Raw genomic sequence first — 27003 nt, forward strand, 5'->3', positions numbered from 1 at the left:
GCTGCATCTGTTTTTCGGTCCTTTCACTTCCTGGATTTTCAAATGGGGTATTTTCCTTTGTCCAACGATTCCTTGCATCCAAAAATTGACCACAATTTAAATATCATTAATAATATCATTATAAAATATCATTAATTGTGTCTGTCTCTGTAGTCTGTCATGGAGAAAACTTATGTTGGTAACTGTTTTTTTTATTTTTATTCTCTTTTAATTGGGAATAAGTTGCTTAATTTTAAAGAATGTTTGTTTACTCTTTTTTTCACTGAGGAGCCGGTGTGCCCCTGAAAAGCCATAACTTGAGAAAGAAAAAGCATAGGTAAGTGGAATTCAATGAATAATTGATTACTGAAGTAACTACATAATTATTAGGGAACGTGACAGAGAATTGTGACAGCGCAGAAGAAGGGGGGGAAAAAAAAAAGCTGAAGACAAATAAACTCCTGTTTTTTAAAATCAGACACATTTCTCATACCACACCGCACAATAACCCTGCAGGAGCAGCTAGGCAAGGCGAGATGGCATGACATCCTTTCGGAACGTGCCTTTCTCCCGCTCGAACATTGCGGCGCGCATCACAATGGGCGAGGTAACGAATCAATTGAGCGGGACTCGCCCCCGCCGCCGTCCCCCAGCCCGTGCCCGCCCCGGAGCCGCCGCCGCCGCTCCTCGGCTTTGTGGCTGTAGGACCCGGGGGGCGCCGCCGCCGCCAATCGCCGCCGCTGCCGGGCTCTATTTGTATGCGATGCCTCCCGCTCCCAGCCCTGAGAGTAACGCGGGGAACGGGGCCGAAAGAATCCCTTTCCGGAGAAGGATTTGATTTTTTTATTTTTTTTTTTCCAAGGGTCCTGATACTGGGAAGAATCCGGTTTCATCCCCCTTTTATTCAAAAGTCTGCTGAACAGCTTGTCGACTTCAGCGCGCTTCCCCTCTCTCTCTCTCTCCCTCTCTCTCTCTCTCTCTCTCACCCTCGCTCTCCCGCTCCATATAAATACACGGAGCTCTGTCCTCGCCCTATGCAAGGAAAGTTGGGAAGGACTGCCTGGATGATGGAACCGCTAGTTTTCTGAGAGCCGCCTGATCCCGCAGGGTGAGTGCCCCAACTCCCGAAGGAGAGGCCGGTGCCGGGCTCCGGCCGGCAGCCGCAGGGACGGGATGGCCGCTCCCGCTGCCGGGCACCGGCACCGAGCGAGGGAGGCAACACTTTCCCGGAGGCGCCGGGAGAGGTCACCGCGGGAGAGGGGATGCCAGAGTCGCGAGTGCGCAGGGCGAGCGGTCCAACAAGTTTCTGCGCGGGTACCGCCGGCGTGCGCCTGGTCGGGAAAAAGTTGCCGGGGGCTCTGCGGATTGCATCCCCCGCTCCTCTCGCCGCCCGCGGGCTCGGGTGTGATTAACAAAGAAGTTTGGCCGCTGCGCAGCCGGCATCCCTCGCCGGGAGATCTCGGGGCGCCTCTCCGGCGGTCCCGCCGCGGAGCGGAGCGGGGGATCCGCGCCGCAACTTCTGGCGGGGCGCTCCTCGCAGCCGGGGCGAGGAGCGCCGGCTTTGTTTTCGCCGCGCTTGCGGTGACCTTTTCCCTTCTGGTGGGGATGCCGCCGCCGAGGAGCAGCGCTGCGGGGGAAGCGCCCTCCTCTACCCGCGACGGGGAGCGAAATTGCGCGGGAGCGGGGGAATGTGCATCTATATTTGTTCGTGCGTATATACACAGATGTAGGTGCACAAGCGTTTTTAGACACGGAAAGCGCAGCCCCGGAGGGGGATGTGACAGCGTGCCCGCCAGCCGTGGGCGGGGGGAGCGCCTCTCTCCCTGCGCAGGGGCGGAGGGGATGCGCATCCCGCGGCTGTGCGGCCGCCTCCCCGCACAATGGAGCGGCGCGGCGGGGCGGCGGGAGGCGGAGAAGGACGAGAAGGAGGAGGAGGAGGAGGAGAAGAAGGAGGGAGGTCGTCTCCGGCTCCGCTGCAGCAGCTGCTCCTGCTGCTGCAGTGCCGCAGACCCGCGTCGCCCCCGCCCTGGCGGAGGATGCTCGGCGCGGTGCCCGCCCGGCCAGCGCAGGGTACCGCGCCCTCGCCGCCGCTGCCGCAGGGAACCGAGCCCCGGCCCGGCGCGGGGGGAGGCTCTCGGCCGGCTCCTCTCGGTCCCTGCGCGGTTCTGCCACGGGGGGCATGGAGCAAGAGCTGCTCCTTCGGTAGAGGGTTGGCAGCAGGAGTGTTGCCGCACCTGAGTGTGAAAGTATTAAGCAAAAAAAAAAACATATAAGGAGAGAGAAGTGCAAAACACACACGCCAAATTCAGGATGCAATTAACTTTACTTATAACAAGATCAGAATCAATTTTTTTTTTGGTTGTTGTTTGTTTCCTTCATGTTCATTGTGATGTATGTTAATTAATGAGTGATGACTCAAAAATTAATTTAAATGGAATGAAGATGTTTTTCATTTCAATTCCACATTTTAGTTATAAAAAATAATTATTTTTAAGTTGCTGGTTGTGCTGAGTGCATTGAAGATCTTTAGAGGCTTTTTTTTGCTTTTGAGGAAAAAACATTTTGTGTCATGCCTGTGTTTCACAGATCTGTGAGTAGAAGGGACAGCTCTCTAATAGTAGAGCATTATGTGTAAATACATTTTAAGGTTCAACTGATGGGCAAGAAGTGGCATTTGGGAAGGTTTCTTATTAAGCTGAAGTTCATCCTCTTCACTTAAGGAAAAAACAGCCTTTGTTGTATGCAGTTTGTACACAAAACAGGTAAAGAATGTCCTGTTGTATTATGGAGTAGTAAGGCTAATCTCCAAACATCACATCTGACTTTTACTACGGGCTGATTTTCTTAATTCATTTTGTATTTGTCTCTATGTGTGTCTTCTACTTACATCTTGCACTGCTGTTCATTCCACTGCCATGAAGAGGCTATAGGAGTGTGGAAAGAGAGACAGCTTTTGGTGATTAGGGGCAAGGAAAGGAGGCAGAAAGCTAGTAAAATTATTCTAATGCTTCTCAGAGTAATTTATTGCTTTTCAGTCTTGCAGCAAAACCAGCCAAACTTCTACAAATTGTATAGCAATTTTGTCCCAACCCTCTACAGTAACAGGTTTCTGCAAGCATCTTTGGTGCCATGGCTGATGCTTGTGTAGAAGCTGCACTGATTTCCATAAGAATCCTCATAAAAACAAAGGATGCCATTGTGGAAACTTGAAACAGCTTAGCTTGGTGATTGTTGATTGACTTTTTAGTCAGTGAAACAAAATTTCAGTCTTTTCCCCTTGCTTTCCTTGGTAATATTGAATCCTCAGTATTGAGTATTGACTAGTTGAATATTGGAGAAATGAGGAGGACTCAACCAGTTTTACAATGAGGCTTCTGCAAGATGACAAAGACATCCCAACAGGCTTTTAAAAACAGGGAAGGTTATTTGAGTCCTGATGCTTTTCTTTATTTCTTTTGTTTGGGGCTTTTTTTCTTTTCCCCCACTTTGTGGACTTTTTATATTGTCTGTGGTTTGGACCACAATAAGCAACATAATCCACATGGACCTTATACATAAAAAGTATTGCCTTCAAGTAACTTTTCAAGGCATATATGCACAACCAAACCTCAATCTAAGCAATAGAGGCAAATATGTTACTCATAGGAGGCTCAGATTTTTATTGTTTTTCTAGGAAACCATAGGAAATTTCAATGTATACAGATAAGCAGATGCAATATGCTTTACCCATGTGTAAAGTATTAAGCAGGACTGAGACTTGACAAGTCTGTCTTCTCTCTGGGATTCCCTGACATGTTTGCTGTGGCATGATTTAGCAAACTTGTATGAGTCAACAGGTAAGTGTGTAAACCAAGGAGGAAGAAATAAAAAAGAATGATGTGAGAAAGAAAGTGAAAGAAAGTATTTTCTAGATCTTTAATTTGAGAGCAATTCCATGGCCTGTGATGCTTCTGTGGCAGAATAAGCTGTCAAGCCAATGAGTCTTTAGGAAAAAAACATGACAATTATTGTGATTTTTGTTTGCCCAAATTTTGCACCTGCCCTTTTAAGTGTGTTCTGTGTCCTCAGAACTATGTAGCAATATCATGTTGCTTTGCTTTAGAGCCAGATCTGAACTGTCAGGTAGCAGGTGACAGAAGTTTTGTGTGTAACATGTGAATCCATCTGAGGCTGCAAACCTGTGCTTGTGGAAGAAAGAGATGGAAATTTAGATAGTGGGCTTAAACTTTACTTTTTCAAACTGTATGTCTTTTCCAGATGCCCTTTTCTGTGTCTTAATATGCAAATTATGTTTTTTTTAACATATATAGTGCATGCCCTTGTACTAATGTATTTCTGTACAGACTTGTTACTTCCTTAACTTTGACTTTGTTAATACACAAGATCAGGAACTTGGCATATTTTAATTTCTTCTGTTGAGGAAAATAATGGAATAATTGCATATCACTAGTCAAGTTTCTGGGTAACATTTTTAGTCAACAGTTTATTTTAAGTTGTATTAATCAAGCCCTGTGAAAATAGTTCAGGCCTCAGTTCTAGGTTCAGGAGGAACATATGGCCTAATGTTTCTTAAACCTCTTTCCATGATTCATAACACAACAACTAAAGCAATTTGAGTGGATTTGCACACATATTTGTTTGTATTATAGGAAAAAGAATATCTTCAAGGAAAATTTAGATAATTTCAGAATTCTACATTCAGCAAAATGATTCATCACATAACAGAAATGCAAAAAATTATCATGTGTTCTCCCCAGCAATTACATTATAGACTTAAAAAAAAAAGCTGTAGAAAGGACAAGGGAAATAAATAACCATAAAGCCCTTGAAAGAACTGTAAAACAAGGATCTATACTTGAGCATGTAGGTTAAACAGCACATTAGATTTCACAAGACTCAAGTAATCCTCACCTTTGCAGGGAGATACAATGAAATGTTTCTTCCAATCTACAAGAGACTTAATAGATATTCTGTGTTTCACCTGTACTACTCTATCTGTCTAAACTGCTCAGTCCATAAATCTTTCATTCCCTATCCTTCTTCTAATCATCAGCCCCATCAGTTCTCTCTCACCATTGCCAGTTTATAGTCTGTCCAAACACATCAATCCTTTGCTCCAATTAACTCTGTCCTACAAACCCCTCCATTCATTAATCTGTCCTTGCCCATAGTGAGATCCAAGTGTGGACCATCCTCCTTCCTCCCCTGGACATCTCTGTGTCAATTCCATAAGGGCATTTTTGTTCGCTTCCAATCCTGTATCATCCATCTTTTCTTACCCATTTGCAGATCTGTTCTCCAGGTCTGCCAAGTCATGTTCTTGTAGAGTAAATTTGTTTCCTCTAGCTTTTTCTTTTGTCTGTAGTGGACACATTGACTGTATTTGTCCTCTTTCCATTCCCAGATCATCTCTTGCTCCTCAGTAAGAGGAGTAAATTGGTTTGATCCTTTTACCAACCATATGAATGTGGCAGGACAAAATGAGTTGGCAGGCAACAGCAGTGTGCATTGGTGACCTACTGGTGGTCCCCAGCTGAGGGGAAATACTGCTAGTTTTGGTCTGACTTTGTAATATAACTGGTTTCAGACAAATACTCTGTGGTTATAATGTTTAAAATTAATTTAAGCAGAGTAGGAGCCAGAGTCCAGAAAGTCTTGTCTTCAGACAGGTCCTTGAGCCTCAGACTTTTCTTATGTGCTCTTTGGGCCCCCAGTGTCATCTTTTCCTCCTTGCAGCCTGGGACAATAGAGATGGAAGATGTTCCCTGTTCATCTTCCTGAACCATAACACTGAATAGTTTGTTAGGGATAAGGAAGTGTCAGAGACCTAAAAGAGTCTCGAGACCTGGCAAGAGCAGGAACTGAGGACTTTTATTTCCACATAAAGCAATTCTTTCCCAGTATGTCATTCCCTCTCTTTCTCCTCAGTCTTTTAAGTAGCTGCCATGGTTTGTATCGCAGTTCAAACTGCCTGGATCTCCACCTGGCTCAGAGCACAGGGTTTCCTTCAGCCAAGGTATGGCACTGAGCTCAAAAGTCCTTTCATCCTCATTCTGTATCGCTGTGAGGTTGATTCAAGCTCCTATCTGAGAAAGTTCTGCCTCATTCCCATCCCTCTGGAGAAATTTCCAGGCTGAGGAAAGAAACACCTTAAGTAGCAATTAGAATGTGGCTTTTTCTACATCAGTCTGGTCAGTTTAGGGGAAATCATTCTGCATAAACTCTGGATTTCCCTCTCAGAGCCTCTGTGTGATAGAAGAAATGGGGAGGCATAAAAAATAAACTTAAGTGTGCATCTTTGTTATTCCCCATAACAATTAAGTCTGTTCTGCTCCTAAAAGTGGCATAAGAAAGACTCATCTGTTAAAACAGGATTCACTTGCCAACAATGGTGACTTTTCACGCTAAGTTTGCTATAATTGTGACTCCATATTAAAAAAGAACCATATCTGACTATGTCACCTAATATATCACTCCTTGATGCTTCTGCTATTTTATGTGTCTGTTTGAACGCAGACACAAGTGTCAATTAAACACTTGGTTTGTTTTATTTAATTTTTTTTTGTGCTTCTGGCTCTTTTCTTTCTGAAAGTAACTGTATAAAGGTAAGGGAAGAAGTTTTGTCATTGTAAGACCCTGTGAGCAAATGTGTTGTTGCTAAATCACATTTTTTATTGTCCTGCAGTACATTCTAAAAAAAACCCCAAGGCTTAAGGAACTTTTTTAAGTCTTCATTAACTTCAACACTCAAAATAAACCAGTGATAGAAAGCACCAAAAACACCCCTAAAGATGAAAGGTAAAGTGATTCTCCAAACCAATATAGGTGTAAGAACAAATTACCTAACTCTACTGGAGGAGATTCACTGCATATGATGCTGCCCTTGGCAAATATGGAAATCTGAACAAATTGCAACAGTGTTTGTAACTTGCTTTTGTTCCAAGAATGCAAATAAATGCAAATACTTTAGGATTTTACTAAGAACAGCTGGACAAAAGAGTTGTAAAGTAATTTTGATTCCTTATAAAACTCTCCAATTTACTAAACTTCTAACTGCAATTCCTACCACACCCAACATAAGATGTGAAAGTCAAATGCTTTTCTTTCACTCTCTTTTATCGCCAGTGGTAGTTGTGACTTAGAAAAATTACTCTGCAAGTTTATGTCTCAAACCCACCCTAGCTGTGTAAAGAATTTTATTAGTGATAAATGAATTTAAGGATATGTCTTGACTCTTTGAACCCACGCTTGAGTTTTTATAGCTGACAACTGAAACAAAAAATCTTTTCTGTGTTAAAAAATCAAACAGGAAAATTAAACAAATTGTCTGCAGGCGGACAGGACTGCAGACAATTCTAACTGAAATATTTGAATGTAATAAAGCCAACTTCAGTCCCCAGATAAGCCCCTGATGCAGCTAAGTATTTTTGGCTAATAACCCTTCTGAATGTTTTTCAAAAGAAGAAAAAAGCTGTTCTTGAGACCATTGCACCCATAAGGTCTAAGGAAATTCAAAAAGTGTCACTGTTTCCCATATCACTGTATGGTTATCAAGTTTAACTGCCTATGGCTTAAAAATGAAGCGCTGAAGAAACTGTTTCAAACAACTTTCAGATTGGGTGTGCTGTCCATGGATGAAAGCAAGGCACTCTTTTGAACTATCTCCATTCTGTTATGCAAAGATAGGAACACTTCCTCTGGGTGCAATACGAGAGGAATGAGAGAATGGAAAGTATGGCAGGAGGAATTGCGAGGTCCAAATATTCTTCATCTCGCATGGAGATTTGACACTGAGAGTTAAATTTATCTCTGTTTGCTGAAGTGTATTCTGGAGTAACCCAGAGCCTGTGTGTTATTAGTGAACCTCATATCAGGAAACAGCCACAGTAAGAAGAGTACCACCAAATAAATAATATATATCTAAATAATGAAAATTACTAGATGGCAAACAAAACCAAGAAGCAGTTTTCTTCTCTTCTAACAGGAAAAGAGTACATTTTCTGTAATTTTACAGCTAAGGTGCAATGAAGATTTTTACATCATTTGTGTTCAACACATTATCCAAACCAGAATTTTAATTTTCTAGTTTCTCAGCAATGTGCAGGATAAGAGGTATCTCTCTATCTTGAAGCATTATCTCAGCTGCAAAAGATCAAAACCATACTTCAATCAAGTGCACAGAGTTCTGTTCATAGCAGTTCAACTTGAGAAATGCAAAGCTTTCAATCTTGAAATGCACATGTAATGTATAAGATACAAAGTTAGCTCTTGGACATGTTTTGAGATAGTGAGGTTTTTTCATCTTAAAAGTTCTGATAACAAATATTCAAATGTAGTAAGCATAAATGGCTGAGAGAAGGATGGGCATTTTCATGTCTTGCCATATTGAAACTCGATTGCAGAAGGGTGTTGTGTTTCTATCACCAGCTTGTGTAATTTAAGTGGTGTTGTTTTTATTGGCATGTAAATTGCAATTTCAAATTTCTTTTTCTTCTTTTGTTTTTGTTTCTCACACTATAGACATGAGCAACCCTCCTCACTGTGACCTTTTTTTCTTTAAATAAGAAATAAGTCTCTCCAAATCTCTGCTAGGAGGAATTTGAAGTAGGTGATCTGAATGATTTCATTATCCTCTCTCAATATCATTCCTTTAATGTCATGTATGATAGAGTCAATGTGCAAATATGCAATATCCCATTCACAGTGGCACTGCAGCTCACAACTAAATTTCTGTAAAAACACGTACTCTGAATATCGTTTATTTAAATATTGCAGCCTATTTTTCAGGAAAGGTTATCCTAAGTCTGCTAGAATAAATTTCTACTCTCATTAGGGTAAATCTCTAGTTTATTATCTGAGGTCACAGATATTAATTTATATGTAAGGAAAAAAAATGCCTATGGGCTCAAAGTGGCTTCCTGATTTTTTTGCTGATGGTCACCCTCCTTGCTTATTTTAGGACATTTCTTAATGGGTATGTGTTTGCTTCACTTGATAAATAACTTTAAGTGCAAGTACAATAATTCTTTTGTACCTTTTCCCATTGATTGGTGCCAATAAAACAATTCCACTTTATGCAACCCCCAGCAACAGGCAGCACTTTAAAAGATGAAATCAGGTGAAACTGATCTTGATCTATGCCAAGGCACGCGGAATACTGCAAAGCAAAATGCATCCATTTTACTGTGATACTTTTTGTAAGGCTGCAGAGTTCATAATCTGCTGTTTCTAAAGTGCCCTCTGTGCCCAGCATCACCCAGCTCTGACTAATGAGACACAAGTTCTGCTCTAATCAGCAGAGATCAAAAGAGGCAGTGGCCATAACCTTGCATTGATCCAGAGAGAGCCCAGCCATTGGAGGAAGATGTTATTCAGAATGTTTCTGTCTGACAACAGGAACCAAGTGTGAATCCTACAGCTTTTCTGCTCATCTGCTTATCATCACAGATCGAGACAGTCAGAAGGGAAATCTATATACTTTGGGAATAGAAAAATAATGCAAATTTCTCCTCACTGACCTCTATATGACTCTGCAATGCATTTCTAATCTCAGACGACACACATCTTCTTATCCTGCTGTCAGGAGTAACCTATAATAAGACAACCACAAGATATTTCTTGCAGTTTAGTACAAGACAGTTCTGCCCTTTTCTGCTGAGATGATCATGGGTGATTCTAAAGCTCTTTCTGGTTTTATTCTGACTATAATATAACATGCTGCTTGGGAGAATGGTTCAAACCCTCACACATCTCTGGGAAGGCAGGAAAATTTCAGCTGACCTCAGTTACTCAGATTTCATTGATTCTTGGCTGAGCTACAGTAATGAGAAGCATGAGAGACTAAATATTTAGAAAACACTAGGCAATATAAAATCATGCAGCACATTTCCTGCTGGGGCTGCCAGAAGCATGTTGACCCTACTCTTTGCATCCCCTTAAGTTCAAGGCTTCTGTCTTAATATCCAGGGATTTTAATGTTTTTCGTCCAGGATAAACAGAAGTTTTCAAGCTCTGTAGATAATGCCTCTTTCTGGCCTGATGGAATGTAAAATGCATTGAAACTTTTGCAAGACACAAGATCTTCTAGGGGTGTGTGCTAAAGCACTATGAAAACTATTCCCTGGGGACTTAAGAACTCATTTAAGTGCACCCCTCCCTCTGAATACGGCACTCCTCTAGATTGGAGTCATGTCTAGATTGATTGCATAACACAGAGGGGGTTTGGTTGGTTGTTTGTTTGAAGACTGTCTCTCAGTCATCAGTGAGAGAGTCAAACCTGACAGCTGCTGGTCAAACCCACCCAAAAGACATAAAACTGCTTAGTATTGTGTATTCTGCATGGATGGCATCACAAAGTGCCCTGAAGGAGAAACTGAGCATCACTCTGAGCGCTGTTTCAGAGTGGGAGGAGCAGGAGAGGGATGTGTGGCAGGTTCCATCTCTTCCATGAGTGTCCTCCTGTCCTGGCTCAGCCATTCTCTGGCAGGTAGGATGGATAGGTTGGACTACAGCCATGTGTCCTTGTAGCCTTGCTTGTCTGCATAAGATACAGCTGCTCCTTTGTCTCCTTGGGCTGCACTAAAGAGTCACGGGACTTGTCCCAGCCAAAGCCACTAAAAATAGTTTCTGTAGTGAGTGACTTTAATCTTTCCATGACAGTGATTTGCCATGTTGTTGTATGCTGGTGAACAGATAGAAGCTCTGACATGGGGGCTTTGCATTTTTTGAGCTTGGTTTGGAAGAAAATGGAACTTTTGAAATCTCTAGGGCTGTTCTATCTCAACTATATTTCAGGGGAAAAAGCACCAGAATTACAGGCATTAATATCTTCATACTTAAGAGGTATGAGTAATCTCTAAGTTCTTAAATATACCACTTTTCAGATGAAGATAATACCTTGCTACCAAATCCTAGCAACAAGAAGCAATGTGACAGAATACAGGAAAATAAACATCTACATGAAGCCCTTTACAGGAAAGGGGAGAAGCTATAAATTGCTTCTCTGCTCCAGGTAGCTTTATCTCTATGTCAAAGAAAAGCATGTTCTAGAAACTTATATTTATTACGAAAGAAATTATTTATGATAAAAACCACATCCCCTTTTCAAGATAAACAGGGACAAAACAAGAAATCCAAATGTACATCAAATGAGATTCTTCCTCTTTCCTTTTTCTTTTATTTTTCTTGTTACAAAACTTGCTATTCCAGTTGTGCCTTTTCAACACTTTCTGATGACAGATCCTCCTTCACGTAGGAGTAAATCTGTTATTGTAGGTGGCACTGGAATATTAGTTGGAAATTCAGTTCCTGAGCCTGCTCCTCCCTCTAGTGGAACAGATACTCTTCTCATCAGTAATTCTGGAAAAAAAGAATGGAAATACATAACCTTGACAGCATATTTTTCTTCTTCTCTATGACTGGCTCAGAAAACTGGATGGATAAGACCTGTTTAGGCAGCTAAGAGAACTTAAATGCTGCTCCACCTGGAGCACCTGCTGGTTAGAGCCATTGCTGGAGGGCAGGAGGAAGGTGCCTGTTCTGCCCTGCTTTGTTGTTTTTCCTTGGTGCTTGGGAGTACCAGGGGATGTGACAGGTAATTACATGTCTGGCACAGAGATGGGACACCCCTCTCCAAGAATCTGCTTCAACTGCAGTAGTTTTTTTAATTGGTTGGTACTAATAATTTAAAGTAGAGCGATAGTAGTTCAGGAGCAAAATGCCCACATCAATCCTTTTCAGTGTGCTTCGAAATTAAAAAAAAAAACAAAATCAACCAACCAACAGAAAACCAAACAAAAACAATGAAACAAGCAAAAGAAAAACAAACAAAAATTTGAAAACCAAACAAAAGAAAAACAAACAAAATTTTGAAACAAACAAAAGAAAAGCAAACAAAACCCCAAAACAAAAATACAAGCTGTGTAATTGCTTGTATAATGTTGTGTGATTAAAAAAAATAAAAGGGGCCGTAAATGCAATATCAAATATTGCACAACCCACCTTTCTATTAATGTTATTTTTGTTCAAGTGTAGCATTTCTGTTTCTTTAACAATAAGCTACTGGTGAAGAATAGAGGGGATTTGCTGTGAGAATGGAGATTACACACCTGATTTGGGGTCACATAGGGAATGTAACATGGATTTAAAGATACAAAACAAATCTGGGTGTTCAGCTGCAGTATTACCTGCCAGAAATTTTCAATGGTTTTCATGAAAATTGTTTGAATAATAGAGAAACCATCTGAATAGGTAGATGTGAGGACCTGTTACTTGCCTGGCTCAGCAGTGGCTGGCAAACCCTCCTTTGTGACCCCAAAGCCTCTTCCCACCCTCTTCCTGACTCATATCCATCTACAGCTTTCCTTAGACATTTAGGAGACTAAAGATTATCACAGCATTAAAGACTTGAAAATGTTTATGTATGTTAATTATTCAATGATATGCTGTGTTTAATTAATACCTTATGGTTTTGAAGTGGTTTTTTCAGCTGATTACATTCCCAGTTTTTTCAGCTGATTACATTTCCAGTTACAATTTCTTGTTACCTTACATTGTAGCAACACAGTAAATAAACACCAGCATCAGGGTTTCAACCTGTTACTAAAGAACATAATTCTGTTTTCCCTGAGTCAGTAGGAGCACACTGACTAGAAACAGGTCATAAAGAAACACCAATGCTCTAGATTCTCTAGATCATCAAAAATAGTACAAATGGGAGCAAAATGTTTGAATTTTCCTGAACTTTGTCCATGACTTAATAGTCTGTTGAGAGTTTTTGAAATACAGAACATTAAGGAATGAATGCACTGAGGACATAAGGACAATAAATAGGAAAGGTACTGCACATTACATTGTGAATGTTTCCTTAAGTATATTTTTCTTAAAGTGGTGTATGATTTATGGAGGCTGCCTGTGTGAATTGTACCTCCCACCAGTAGCTTCTCCGCACAGAGAAAGAACAGCTTATTGCAGCTGTCAGCTAATGAAATGACTCCTGCAGTTCAAGTAGTTGCAGCTTTAGGATGAAAACTGTGGTTCTGACATTTTTGGCAATGTACACTGATGTCCTGTGGCAGAGGGCTTTTGTTTTGCCATGATGTACAACTACTGCACTGAGGAAACCTCATAAAGGCTGGAGTATCAGAAACCACTTTATCATTAATCTGCTGTTATATTTTTTTGCTGAGCAGCAGAAAGTCTGCCAAATTTTGTGCAGAACATAATCTTTGAGGTCAATGTAGTTTCAGTGTGTATGATTACTTTCTTAAGATGTAAAGCTTAAAAAAAGAATAAAAATAGTAAGGGGCTGAGATTGCCTTTACAGAGGGTAATCACATATCCATTTTGGAGCTTTGGCTGTCAGGGCACAGGAGGAAATATCTTCCATGGGATATTAGTACTTTGTTTGTAAGGCCTTTAGGGTCAAGAGATGCATCATCTTAAAGGCACACTGCACCTAGTTGTTTTTTTTTTTTTTTTGAATTAGCAAGTCCAAATATCATGCAAATGAATGGATAAGCAGCTGGAAATAGTCTGATTCATTACTGTACAGTTTATGGCTGTGCATGTAACTCAAAAAGATGTGACGGCAATTCCAGCACTTATACCTTATTTCTCTGAGTGTAAATGCATCCACAGACCTCTTATTACAGTCTAACTGGAGGGCTGGTGAATAATCTCAGCATGGTTGAGCAGCAAATGTTGGAGGATAATTGGATCTGCAGGCTAAGATAGTATGAGCCTGGAAGGTCTGGTAGGGAAGATTGATAGGCAGTTGTTTTACATCACATTTGAAATCCACTTTTTGTTTGTAATTTTATGTGCAAGATAAGTTGCCTTTAAAAGTTTAAAATTATAAGTTTTGATTCAAATGAAAGATTGAGGTTAATGTTCCCTAAATAATGTCTCTGTATTCATAAGCTGGTGAGCAGAGCATGCTGAAGAGTTCATTCAATAAAGCTTATAAGCCTTTAATTAAATTGAGAAGCCATTTATACAATGCTTTAAAAGTGGATCTTTGAACGTAAATTTGAGACACTGGGTTGAGGATAATCAAGCATGATATGTCCTTACAGTGTACTGTACTTGCTTATTGGATACTTTTCCATCTCAAGTGTGACTTCAGTGAATTATTGTATGTTTAAAGACAAAGAAAAAAAACCACTCTGGATAAACTCTGGCCTTTGTCTTCTCTTTACAAAGCTGCTAGTGGTTTGCTGTATTTTTAGCATTTTTTACTGGGATTTTTTTAGCAAGCCTAACTAGGACAAGTGCTGCTGCAGTAAGCCTTTAAATATTTATTATTATTATTATCATTATCATTATTACTATTATCATTATTATTATTGTCCCTTGTTTATCCATTTTGCCTCCTTTTGATAAGAAATCTGTTCTTTCATTGTTGTTTATTTTAGGACACTTAACAGCTCAGGGTAGGATACCTTCTGCTGGCTTCTTGGCAAAGTTATTCTATTTAAAACATGTTTGATAAGGCCATAGAATTTAAGATAAAACTTGTCTGAAAGGAGGGGACTCATTCACACTGGTTGTCAGGCTGGGTTTCACAGTGGTGTTGGCCAACATAGTTGGGATCTAGTACCTGAAATTGGGATGATTTTACATTGCCCTCTTCTCACATGCTTCAAACAAGACAAAACATGAGCAATCACAATGACAGCCACCCTGTGTTCAGAGCTAATCTTGGAATCTGCCATCTGACTATGCAGCTCAATTTGCTTGAGAGGCAGAGGTCTCAAAGATACCCAAGTTCCTACAAGCAGCAGAGGAGAAGAGAGTGACCCAAATTAAGGTGCACATGACCTCAGTATTTATCTGTTCTGTGAGTCTCACTGAGTGACTGAGCAGAAGCAAGCTGCTCCAGACAAGTCCCAGGTCCTTTCCTGTTTTTTCCCTCTGCATGACTTAGGCATGTGCTGGTGGGAAATTGGGGAATGTGGAGCTGACCAGCACATGTGTACAATTTTCCACCGTGGCTGGAAGGAAGGTGGATGAATTGTAACCAGCAGTGTTGTAACAGAGGAGGAGAAGGGGTTCAGGACCTGAATTTTTAGGAAGAGACCCTCCACAGCACAGGCTGCTCATTGCAGGCATCTGCAGGGACAGCGTACGGCATTTTCTCACAATCTTAATGACACAGGAAGGCAGGTGAAGACCAGAGAGAAAATAGGTTGTAGTTGCCATCAGCAGTAGTTCCTGAAAATCTGAGAACATCCCCTAGATTTATTGACAGGAAACAAATCCATAAATTGGCTGTTGTTGTGTCCCTCACAATTGCAGTTATTAAATCTCTCCATTCAAATAGGAGAAATCATATGACATAATTTCAGGTCTGGATTTGACCAACTATATGGGACTGTATAAAATGCAAATTATTTAACCTTTACCACAGCAAGAAAGGAGAATTAGTATGTCTTTAGCTTTTATCATACATTGTTAGTATCTTAAATGAGTCGTGTAAATTGCATGAAGGTGTTTTTTTAACTTCAATAAACCTATTTAATAGCTGTCTCTGAATCCTACACTGTAGCTGCAAGTAAACAGCAAAACCTTCAAGTAGTCTAATACTCTATTTCTTTTCCTGCTGTAAAACATTTTTCTGTTACCAGTGGTCAAAAAAAATTGATAAAGTTTGAGATGGAAGTATCTACTTCCACTTCTATAATTATGGTCTGTATATTTAAATTCTAACTTTTTATGACAGGAGATGTCAGTATTCTTGCTTTCAAGCTTCAAAACAAAAAGCTGCTTCAAACTATAGAAATTGTTAATTGTGAATAAGATTTAGAGAATATGAGAGGGAAAATGAGCTTCAGCCTAACTTTGAATTCCTGAAGCAGCAACCTGGGATTCAGTACTTGGTTTCAGTCTCACACATTACACACTAATTGGCAGACAGGACTTTCTCCTTTCTGGGAATTGAATTAACCTTTGGCTGGAGAACTGTTGAAAAATGTATAATCCGTAGCTCCACACTGTTGTGCAGCACTGTGGTGGAAAAGGGCCTGAGTTTGATACTGTTTCTCACTGTTTCACTAATCTCTGCCACATTAGTAGTCCAGAGGTAATTTTAAAGGCCTGCAGTAAACTTAGTTGAGTTCACAGAAAATTTCTTTTCCATTTGGATGTTAATTACTATTTTGCTTTCAGGCTTGTCTAGCAGGAGCACCACCCTTGCTGTCTACACTTGTAGTACTCACCAATATTACAGTCTCTGATAAAAGTAACATCTGCAGGGTTATGGTATCTTCAGTCTAACAAAAAGGTGGAAGTTATGGGTGGTTTTTTCCTATTATTTTGTTTTGTTGTGTTGTGGGTTTTTTTGTGGTTTTTTTTGTTTGTTTTGTTTTGGTTTTTTTTCATTTTGTTTTTCCTCCAAGAAAAAGGAGTAATTAGACTGTACTAGAAAATAATCCTGTAGAACTGATGTTTTAGAATCAAATTAAGCGAGAGTTTGGAGAAAAATTCATATATATGGAACTTGCAGCTGGATGGTTCAGTTCCTTACAAGGTAAACATGTCAGTGTGGGAAAAATCTGCCAGCAGTGGGCAACCCCTTAATAAGCATCCTGCCCACCAATCAGCATGGGTTGTCTTTTTTTTTCTTTTCTTTTTTTTTTTTTTTTTCTGTATAGCATCTTTCATGTTTTGCCTGCACCCCTCCAAAACCATGGCAAACAATATTTAATGAATCTGCCTGCCATCATCAAACCTGATCCAAATCTGTACATCCATGGCTTCAGTGAACACAAGGACAACAGTTGCAGATCCATTCTTTGTTTGAAGGTTGAATTGAGCACTGTTATGTGGAGTTAATGCCTCTGAGCATGATCAGAAGGAAAACAATGCTGTTACAGATTTGTAAAGAGGCTAAAGTTTTAGGTTTAGATAATTTATGGACAAATTTTGAGAAAGCTCAGTGCCACCAAAGACATAATGATGGTGTCTGGCACCACATTTACCACAAAATAAATTCCCGTTCCTTGTGCAAAACAGTTATGAATAACAGTGTGCTGATTTCCATTGATCTCTCTGGAAACAGATGATCAGTAAGGATGAGCAGTTTTTGTGAAAAGAGGATGATAAATGCAACATAGGAAGCAATGGTCCTATTTATTTTGTTTTTTAGGCAGTGTGGTCTTGAGAACTGACTGTTGGAGCTCATAGAAATATTGCATAAAATAAAACAACAGCAAAAAGAAAAAAAAATTAAAAGCCACAGCAACCTACATTAAAATAACCTACATTAAAAATTAAATAATAAGTTATATCAGTCAACACTGGGCATATAGAATAAATATATTAGAGGAAATTAAAAAAAATCAGAAGCACAGCTCTTTCTGTTCTTTTTATGCAATTACTTTGAATATATTTATCTTTGGAAATGAAGAATTTTAAAAGTTACTGTGCCATAAATGGAAAAATCAAATTGAATTCAAGTTTATAACTATTAAAATATGCAATGGCTTTCAATGTGACAAGATGATTAACACTATTTGTAATAACAAAAACATGTAATTTCTAACTTTTCAGTTGGAAGAAGTCACCCCCATTATATGCAAGTTAACAGCTGCTAATCAGAATACTGGTGTTTGCATGAGGGCTGTGGAAAGACATCATAGTTATTATAATTAGTGCTGAAAGAATAGAGAATAAATAAGTAATCTCCTTACCTGTATTGACAGAAATGAAAAATCTAAGACCAAATTATTCCTGTTTTCCAAGTTTAAGATGAGTAAGTGTGGCAATCGATTACTTCTTTTGCATTGCCTCTGTTGTACCACCAGCCTTATTGATTGGTTTCAATTAATGCATGCCAACAAGTAAATTAACATAGCACCTGAGGCATAATTCTCTGGTGGTTCGTGTACACTGACTTCTCAGCATTCTTGCTGTTTTAATTCCTACTGAGCATATTGCTGGGAGCTACAATATTTTTCAGTCTGGACACGGACATTACCCATGGCTCTAATGACAGGTCATTTACAGCAAACCCATGTTTCACTGCAGAGATGTCTCTTTAAGTGACATCTTATCAATGGCAATTCAATTAGTCAACCCTAAGACTCTGAGATACATCTCACACTGTGTCACACAACGCTGGCTGTTTTGCATTTTAGATGTTAGCTTTTGTCAGTGCCCTGTGTCTTTGGTATACATTAAAAAAATGCATTTTCACTGCAATTCTTCGTTCAGAACTTCATGGAAAACATATTCTATATTGAATGAAACTGCCTTCATTCCCAACAATGCTGTCAGCTGAAGACACTTGTGGACTTGTACTGTGGACAGGAGCCTTTCAAAGCTGATGCTCATCCTATCACCATATTATCCCACATGTCATTGGCTGCTGTAAAAATCAAATGATTCTGAGCATCTGAAATAGCAGAGCATCCAGTTTTATAAAATAGTCAGGTACTGCAATATAAAAGGGATGATACATAAATGCTACTGTGGAGTACACAGCCTGTACATACAGGCAGAAACACCAGCTAATAAAGTAGCAGAGTAGCAGAGAATTTATGGCCAGGTCCTGATTTTTCTGGGATACTTACTTAATGAAGACATCCTAATAAGATGTGGTCCTGCTCTGCATCAGCCAGCTGAGGTCCTTAGGGATAAACAGAGTTGCTTTCCATAGGGAGTGGTGATGTGCTGAGGAAGGTGCCTTCTGGAGTGCTTACTGTAGCCCAGTGCAATTGCATTGTTCTTTTTTCAGTGTACAGTCCTGTGTGTACTGAGCATGTACTGTTCAGGATGCACGAAGGAGATGTATTCCCAAGCTGTGCAGTGCAAAACTCTGAGCAACATAGCAGGCTTAAAAAGAGAACATTTTTTCAATTATAAGTGCTCTAGATGTTTATTGGAAACTGTTGGGAAATGAGAATACAGCCAGGTTTCAATAAAATCCAAATATTTACTGGTTCTAACTGAGTAAAGGGTCTTCTAAACCAACACGGAAATCTTGAACACCGGGCATTTTATATCCTTAAATTCTGTTTTCTTACTGTGTTGTACTGTGAGTGTGACTGACTAGATACACACAAGCCCTTCTTACATTAGCCTTATAAATAAGAAGTTATGTTTGTCAGTCTTTTCAGTAGTACTTGAATGTTTTGTGGGTCTACACCTTCTTATTTCTAAATAAGTATTTTCATATGTTCATCTTTCAATTTATTGCTGTAGAATCAGACTTAAAGGTATTTTTCCCATTGTAGACTAGAAATAAAAACCACTTGTTATTTACCAAGAGAAAATTATTGCCAGTGCAACTCAACTGGTGTACCTGGCAAGATTGTAAGCTAAATGTACACAGATAATTTCCCTGATAAGCTGAGTGATACTACAGAACACCAACTTGTTTAGCATGTGTTACAAGTGTGTGCAACATCAAATTCAGTATTCAAAATTCCATGCTAATGAACAATTTTAACTAGTTTCAAACTACTGGATTGCTATTCTGAGATCAAATTTTAATGGAGGAAAAAATTGTGTGATAAGGTTCATTAAAAGATTTAAAAATTTAATTAGACTGAAGTTTAAAAAAAAATTCTGGGCAAATTAATCCTGATAGAGCTATGCTGCTCTTTAGTAAAGAAAATTAACTCACAAGGAAAACAGTTAATGATATCTACTAATTTATGCTAGAAATGGTTTTGGTTTGTTTTTGTTTTGGTTGATTTTTTTGCTTTGTTTTTAAGCTGGCAATATATATATATATTTATATGCATATGTGTGTGGGCTGAGATATGCATATGTATTTTCAGGGCACATCTTTGTTAGTGTGCTAGTTTGAATCAAGAGCATGCTTTTGAAGTGCATATTTTTCTTTCTTTCTTATTGAGCTTTGGTTCATGTCATGGGGAGCTTTTGCAGTGCCTCAACTTGATTCCTTTCAGATGAAACTAGGGTTCAGATTTGGAAGATTTAGCACACTCCAGGAGTGTAACTAATGCACTCCAGCTGCAAATGGGCATTCAGTCCAGAGAGCCAGACTAGAGTTAATCTGAAATAAAAAGCCTTGAAAGGTGTACATTATGGACACGTGTTGTCAGCATCAACTGTTTCTCTCTACAGGGTTGCCACTATTCATCTATAAACCATCTGCTAACCTAGAAATGGCCTTTGAATTTTTGTATGCTTTTTATTTTATCTTATTTTAGCTTAGTTTTTGTCTTATTTATGATTCTCTGTGAAGGATTAGACATTGCTCATACACAACCATAGCAGGCACTGCCATAGTGCAGCACACAAGAAATATTTACATGCATTCACTCAGATGTCCAGATACAACAGCTTCATTATTATTATTCAAGCTGCTGTACAATTCTACAGAGCTAGTTGGATGTTGTTAGAGTATGTATGAAATAGCAGCCCTAAAATTCACCCATATGGAACTCAATCCCTTGCTCCACAGATTAAATTCCAATATGAATTATATTTTCTATTATTATGGCGAGAAACATTACAGATTTATAAAGTTACTTATAAATGTGAGTCGCTGTCTGTAGTAACCGCTTTGTAGACCTTTCTGAGGTGGGGAAAGGTTTTTAAATTTGCACATGCACAAGTTTTAAATCCCAGCTGTACTACTTCCACATCTCTCTAAAGAACTTGGTTTTGTCACCACACTGCTCAACAATGCTCCACTTTTATGCATTTGATTAAAACTGAATCACTGGGGAATATTAACCCACATGACAAAATCATCACGTAATTTGGCAGAAGCATGGAACAGTTGACAGACCTTGCCTAGGGAGAGCCCCAGGACAGAGCTAGCTGAGGGAATAAATTCACCTTTGACCAGAAGCAAAAGCAATGCCTTTTGGATTGAGAATTAAAGTCTTGCTATAAAGCATTCCATCTGCTCCAACACCAAGCCTTCAAATGCCTGCCACAGGAGCATTGAAATTTGAGCTTTTAAGAAATGTTTAATAAATTATACTGTTGCTTATATCCTTAAAATGAAATTATTCAGCCTCTCTCATATTCTGAAAAAACCTGATTGCATACTTAACTTGATCTGTGTAAAGGGTAACTTAGCACTAGGCAAGTTACTTCCCTGCAGTAGGAAAAATTATTTCTCATTACTTTTTCTGATTCTCTAATTAAAGTTGTAGGAGTACATATTCCTCTAGTCTTAGATGTCCAGTTCAGGATAAGGTAATAGTTTAAAATGGAAATTACACAATATTTTCCAAAAATAAGATTTTCTAAAAGACACTACTGTTAGCCAACTTTACTTTCTCAAGGCTAATAAATATATTGAACTTCAGTGACTTATATTTGCCATTTTGTCTCATTTGTAATTGGTATTTTGGGGTAGTGGAATAGTGAAATGTTATGACTTTGTATGTGGAAATTGGTTTTGTTTATTTTCTGAACCAATGAATAGATATACTTATTTAGGGTTTGATTTCCCCTTGGTTTTCTTTTCCTGTTCCTGTTAATAGGGTAAATGAAAACCAGACTAGAAGGATGAAACGTGGTTAAAAAGGACTATGGGGTAAACCAGCTATGTATTGGCAGGCAGAATCAGCAGCCAGAGGCAGCCTAATGAGAACAAACTACTCTGATACAATAGGAGGAAAGAAATTCTTCCTGCTGTATTTTTTTTTTAATTTCCCATTCTCTTGTCCAAATCATGGATCTTTGGATGACATGAAACCAGTTTCCTTTGTTACAATTTTCTAGGATGCATTCTGCTTACAAAATTCAGTTTGTGACTTTGAATGGTTTCAATGGAGCCCTGAAAACTTCTGGCTCTGGTCTATTAAGACCACTTAGAAAAGAAAAGAAAACTTTGGCATGCCAGAATCATAAAGCTGAATATCTGGAGATTTCTACTGAATGAATTAACCTCAGAATAATCCCCACTTAATCTCTATCTAGTCATGACCTAAGTGGATGAATCTCAGGAGGAAGGTGGTTTATGGAACCAAGACTCAGAACTAGAGTATGTAGATTAAGGACACGTGTGTTGTATTTAATGTTTAATTTAATCAAGATGTTCAGTGGTGGTAACACAAGATAAAAATACACTAGGTTTTCTCAGAGAAGTTTCTGGAAGTGATAGAGGATGTATGTCATTGTGTGTTCCAATAATGTATCACTAAGTTGGCTGTTCAGAGCTCATTGAGAGAAATAAGTTTTCCTTGAAAAATTGTAAATTAAATCTGATCATGATTTGTGAATCTATTTTATATCCATCCATCCATCCATCTGCCTCAGAGGCTTGGTTTGCTGGAACTACAGAACCACTGCAAGATTAAGAAACCCAACCACAAAAGAAACAAAAAACCCCAGTTAAGGCAGAAAAGTTAATTTGGCTATTTTTTTTTTTAAAGTCTACTTGAGGCCATGTATATTACAGGAACTTTTCCATAGCGGGCTTTACTTTCGAAATGTTCAGCATTCCTGTCTTGCATCAGAAACTTACCAGTATGTTTATTTATCTTTGTGACATTCACAAAGATCACAGAACTGTGCTTCTATAAAGTAATCTAAACAAATAATTTGCTGACTAGCTGTAATAAACATTCACTGCAGTTAATCCAATACATCTTCTCATTGAATTTGTGAAACTAACCAGAAAGCATTTTCATTTTAGACAGTAACTTCTATCAGAAAAGCAGTTCAATATTGGATAGCGCTCACTTAGGAAAAGAAAAAACAAAATCACAAACTACATTGAAAGGTATTTAGAAATGGCTTATTTGTAGTAGAACATGAAGACTCATGTTTGCATTCCTGAAAAAGAGAATTTTCATCTAGATAGGAAAACTTCCTAGTAGGTATGTAACCAGGATGAAGTTGGGGAAAAATTCCTTAAAAAATTCCTTCAACTTTGATTTTGCAGGTTTTTAACTAAATATAAATTTTTTACCTTACCTATAGGATCTAGCTTCTTTGTTTTACATCAGAATATTTCCCTTTTTTTTTCTCTCTTTTTCTTATTTTTCATATTCAGCTAAATTGATAATTTGCTTAATAGAGGAGACCATTTGGGACCATGTATTATTCAGATTCTTCTGCTAACTTATATGTCTCATACCACATTCTTTCTGTTTAAGATGTTCTTCCCTGAACCACAGTGTCTAGACAAAAAGCTTGCTTAATGGAACAAATATTCCCCAGGTAGGGCGTTTAACATATCAAAGATAGAAGAGACTAAATAATTATTCTTCTAAATCGAACTCTGGTTAAGATTTAAAACATGATGATTAATAAAGTATCAACAGGGCCTGAGTTTTTTGTAATTTCAGTTTTGGGAAAGAGGATGAATGACAGACTTTTCCTAGAGCACTGCCCCATGGGCTGGATAACCCACACCTCTATGACATCCAATAGTGCAGATCCTGTTTCTGGCTGGCATAAACCAGACATAATTCAAGAGCAAATCGATTCTCTCTTAATTTGGGCTCCAAGTGACTGCAAGAACATAAACATTGTCAAAGACAATTTGATAGAAACACACTGACAGTTTCACAAGTGTCTTAAAGAGGGAAGCAGGGGGAAAGAGGTGGCAATAAGGGAATAGAAAATAAATACTTTAATTAACATATTTTTATATGTAGAACTTATATATTTGTATAACACTTATGCAAAAAAATTTTTTGTGAGAAGAATGATTATGATCTTTAGTGGCTATAATACATAGAAAAATAATGAGACATTGTTATTGTAATTTTAAAACTTTTTAAAGATGATTTAAGTGCTTGAAGAGGAGTCATCTATGTAAGAAAGAAAAGAAGTCTTAATTTTGAGTCTAGACAAATATCGATTAGTTTTGACCGAGACAACAAATGATAGGAAATGTTCAAAGTAGACATAAAATTTGTCTATGAAATTCATTTCCTTTACATTCAGAATGTATTTGACCTGGACAATAAGTAGCAAGACTGTGATACGGCTCTTTAAGCTCATGAATGAACTATGAAGAAAGTAAATGAGATGTTCTATAAATTTAAATTTATAGCTAAATGAGATGTTCTATAAATTTAAAAAAAAGCAAAAACAAGAGAGCATCTGATAGTGGTCTCTAATTCTGATCTATATGTTTGGTAGATAAAACTAATTTTTCTTTATCATCTTGTGTAGCTGAAAACTGTTGCTGTTTAAATGAAGACAAAATAAGGTCTTAGAACGATAGATTACGACTCTTTTTCATCCTGGAAATGTACAGTCAGTGTCCAGTTCTTTACAGAGAAAGAAACTCTGTGAGAAAAATTTTCAAGATTAAAGAAAGGTTTCAATATACAGAAATTGAAGCTATTTTGCATTAGCAATATGAAGTTTCATCCACCTTGTATAGTGGACTTTACAATCCCTTACAGGGTTTATAAGCAATGTACTTGTTGATGTCATCTTTTGCTGCTCATATTAGTTCATATTTCCTGTCCAAGAAGTAAAATCACATGATTTCTGTGACAGAGCATAAATTGTACATGTATCATGGGAGTCATCCTCTCTACATAACCTCAAAATATATGAAAAAGAATTCTATGTCCAGAATTCCATCCCGTGTCCCACAGACTTTTTGCTAAATGTAGGGAAAAACTTTATCTCTACAGTATTTGAAATATTGTTAGAATCTATGGTCAGAAAGTACACATGAAAACTGGATTTCAGCTTCTGTGTATAGATTGGGTTGATCTTGCCTCTATTCAGGTGCTGACATGTCACATTCCATTTTTAAAGAAAACTTGGAGTGTTTTAAACTTGAAAGTTCTGCAAAAAGCTTCAGTGTGATTTTTCATTTATCTTTCTCAATACCAAGAAACAAAAAGCCCATACAACTCCCCTACTCCCCACCAAAATCTGATACTAATATGGATAATAGTAACCCTTAAATCAGTTGTCCCCATCTCTAAATCCTTATTGAAGTCAGTTGGAAGGCTTTGTTATCTTAGTGGGGCATTTGTGTTTTAGTGACCCCTCTCCCAAGATTAAAGGTTGCCATCATTATGGGGCTCTGATTAAGGAATAAACCTGCTGTGTCTCAGTTCAGCTGGTCAGAAATCCATTACTGAATATTTATATGGAGACATTACTTTATGTCCTTGTTGTCATTCATAAAAAATAAAGTAATGTGGAAAAGAGAGCAGCAGAGATGTCTTTTTTGGCTATGAGACTCTGAAATAGTTTTCTGTGAAGTGCCCTGACATTTTCTCTCCAGTACAGAATATTTACAGTGCTAATATAAATGTCTGAGGCGCGAATGGTTCCTCCTGGGTGTGTCGAATCTAAACCAGCAGAACTCTTGGAGACAAGCCAAAGATTTGAACAGCCTATAGAAGTATTTTTTGTGAGCCATATAGCATTTGGATCTGGAGAGTATAAATAAAGATACAGTGAAACCAGTCTGAATGGCAATTTACTACATATTCAACCATAGTCATTGGAGCCAGCTAGTGCTGAAATTTATTTCCCTAAGAGTTTATTTATGTCAAGTATAGAGTGTTACTGTAATTTTGGAGCAGGCTCTTTCAAAGACATGAAGCTAGTGTGTGCTTCTCAGATGTTTCCAGCAGGTTGGGCTCTTGGTTTCCCATTCTGATGGGATGGCCCCGCCTTTAGGAATTGATTAATTAGGAATTGAGTGACGAAGGTGAAAAATGTTGGTTTATTTATATTTCTAATTAAGCTTTGCTGCTGGAAGTTTTCAACATATATATTCAAAGTTAATGTGTTGGCTGAATTCTGCACTGAGGGAATGGTGGTTCTTCACAATGGGATCCAACACCTTCACCTTCTTCTTTTGCTATGGTTTTATTGGATAACATAGGAACTGGCATAATTGCTCTCAAAAGTTTGTGAAACAAGCTTTTCAGTTTGTTTTGATAATACATCCCCACTGTAAGGCTGATGTGGACTTAATTTTTGTTCTCTCACTTATTTTAGGGTGGAGTACTCAAAGATTGTACTGTATTAAATACTGCATGTTTGACACACCGTATATTTCATAGAGTTCTAGAGATCTGCTGCTATTTTAAACAAGTTTAGTTAAATATTTTGCTTTTCTTTCCATCCAAACATTTGAACTGTGGAATGCAGTAAACTGCTACAGCTGCACAGCCACAAATTTCAGTGGAGCATGAGTGTCAGGCTTGGAGAGAAAGCGAGGAAGGTGTGTTTCTCTATCTGCAAAGTGACTGTCCATAATTTCAGTTCTCTTCGTTTTATCTGGCACTCCCTATGACAGAAGGGCCATCTCCAAGTTGCTTTGGAACACTTCATAAAATCCACTGCAAAAAACAGAAGCAGTGTCAATAAAAGATGTATGAATTTGTGGATGAAATTATATTTCAAATGAGAGTGTCCTTTCTGCTTTGTTCATGAATTTCCCTTATCCCTTACTGCCAGTGATCTGAACATTGAAGAGTTGCCGTTATGACTATTCCACATGTCTCCATGATAAATGAAGGTTTCTGGCTCATGTTAGCTGAAAAAAAGCCACTTTGAATTTAAAACAATTAAACAATTCTCTTTTTTAGGCTCATTGCATTGTGGATTTAGGCTTTGACTCAGAAGTAGTTAACAAGTAAAAAATCTAAAACACGTACTGTGACCATGAGGTCTTCAAGGCTACAGGTATGTTGACTCTTGGCCTTAACATGAAAATGGGCAGTTTCATCAACATAGGCCTTCTGCTGTTTATTTTAGTGAGATCACTCCTTAATTTCAGTGAAATAAAATGGTAATTTTATGAGTCAGACTCAGCCTTGCTAGAGTGATTTAGAAATTCATGTCTACTGACCTCTATACTTCAGATATCATGGGTTTGAAGTATGATGCTTCTTTTCCTTGATTTCATAAATAATTTAGATTAGCAAAATCCAGATGGTCTAGAGCTCCAAGTAGCTACAAGCTCAAGAATTTTTTAACCTTTGAAAGGAAGATTCTATACTTTTTCTGTTCTTTCAGCATTTTATTCAGAGCTTAACAGTTCAGGGGTTTTATTGTTTAGTTTCTTTCTTAAGAAGTCTATTTTCTTTAAAACATCTG

The 27003-nt window shown here is 38.4% G+C and overlaps 1 protein-coding gene across 1 annotated transcript in view; it reads left to right on the top strand.

Moving 5' to 3' along the window:
- Nucleotides 1-724: 724 nt before the first annotated feature.
- The window catches only part of ROBO1 (roundabout guidance receptor 1), a 687040-nt gene continuing 660761 nt past the window's right edge, over nt 725-27003 (top strand). The window contains exon 1 of the mRNA XM_066571924.1: nt 725-1087. The gene's annotated coding sequence lies outside the window, so the exon portion shown is untranslated. The remainder of the gene's footprint in view (nt 1088-27003) is intronic.

This window comes from Molothrus aeneus, chromosome 2, assembly GCF_037042795.1.
Source record: "Molothrus aeneus isolate 106 chromosome 2, BPBGC_Maene_1.0, whole genome shotgun sequence".
NCBI lineage: Eukaryota > Metazoa > Chordata > Aves > Passeriformes > Icteridae > Molothrus > Molothrus aeneus.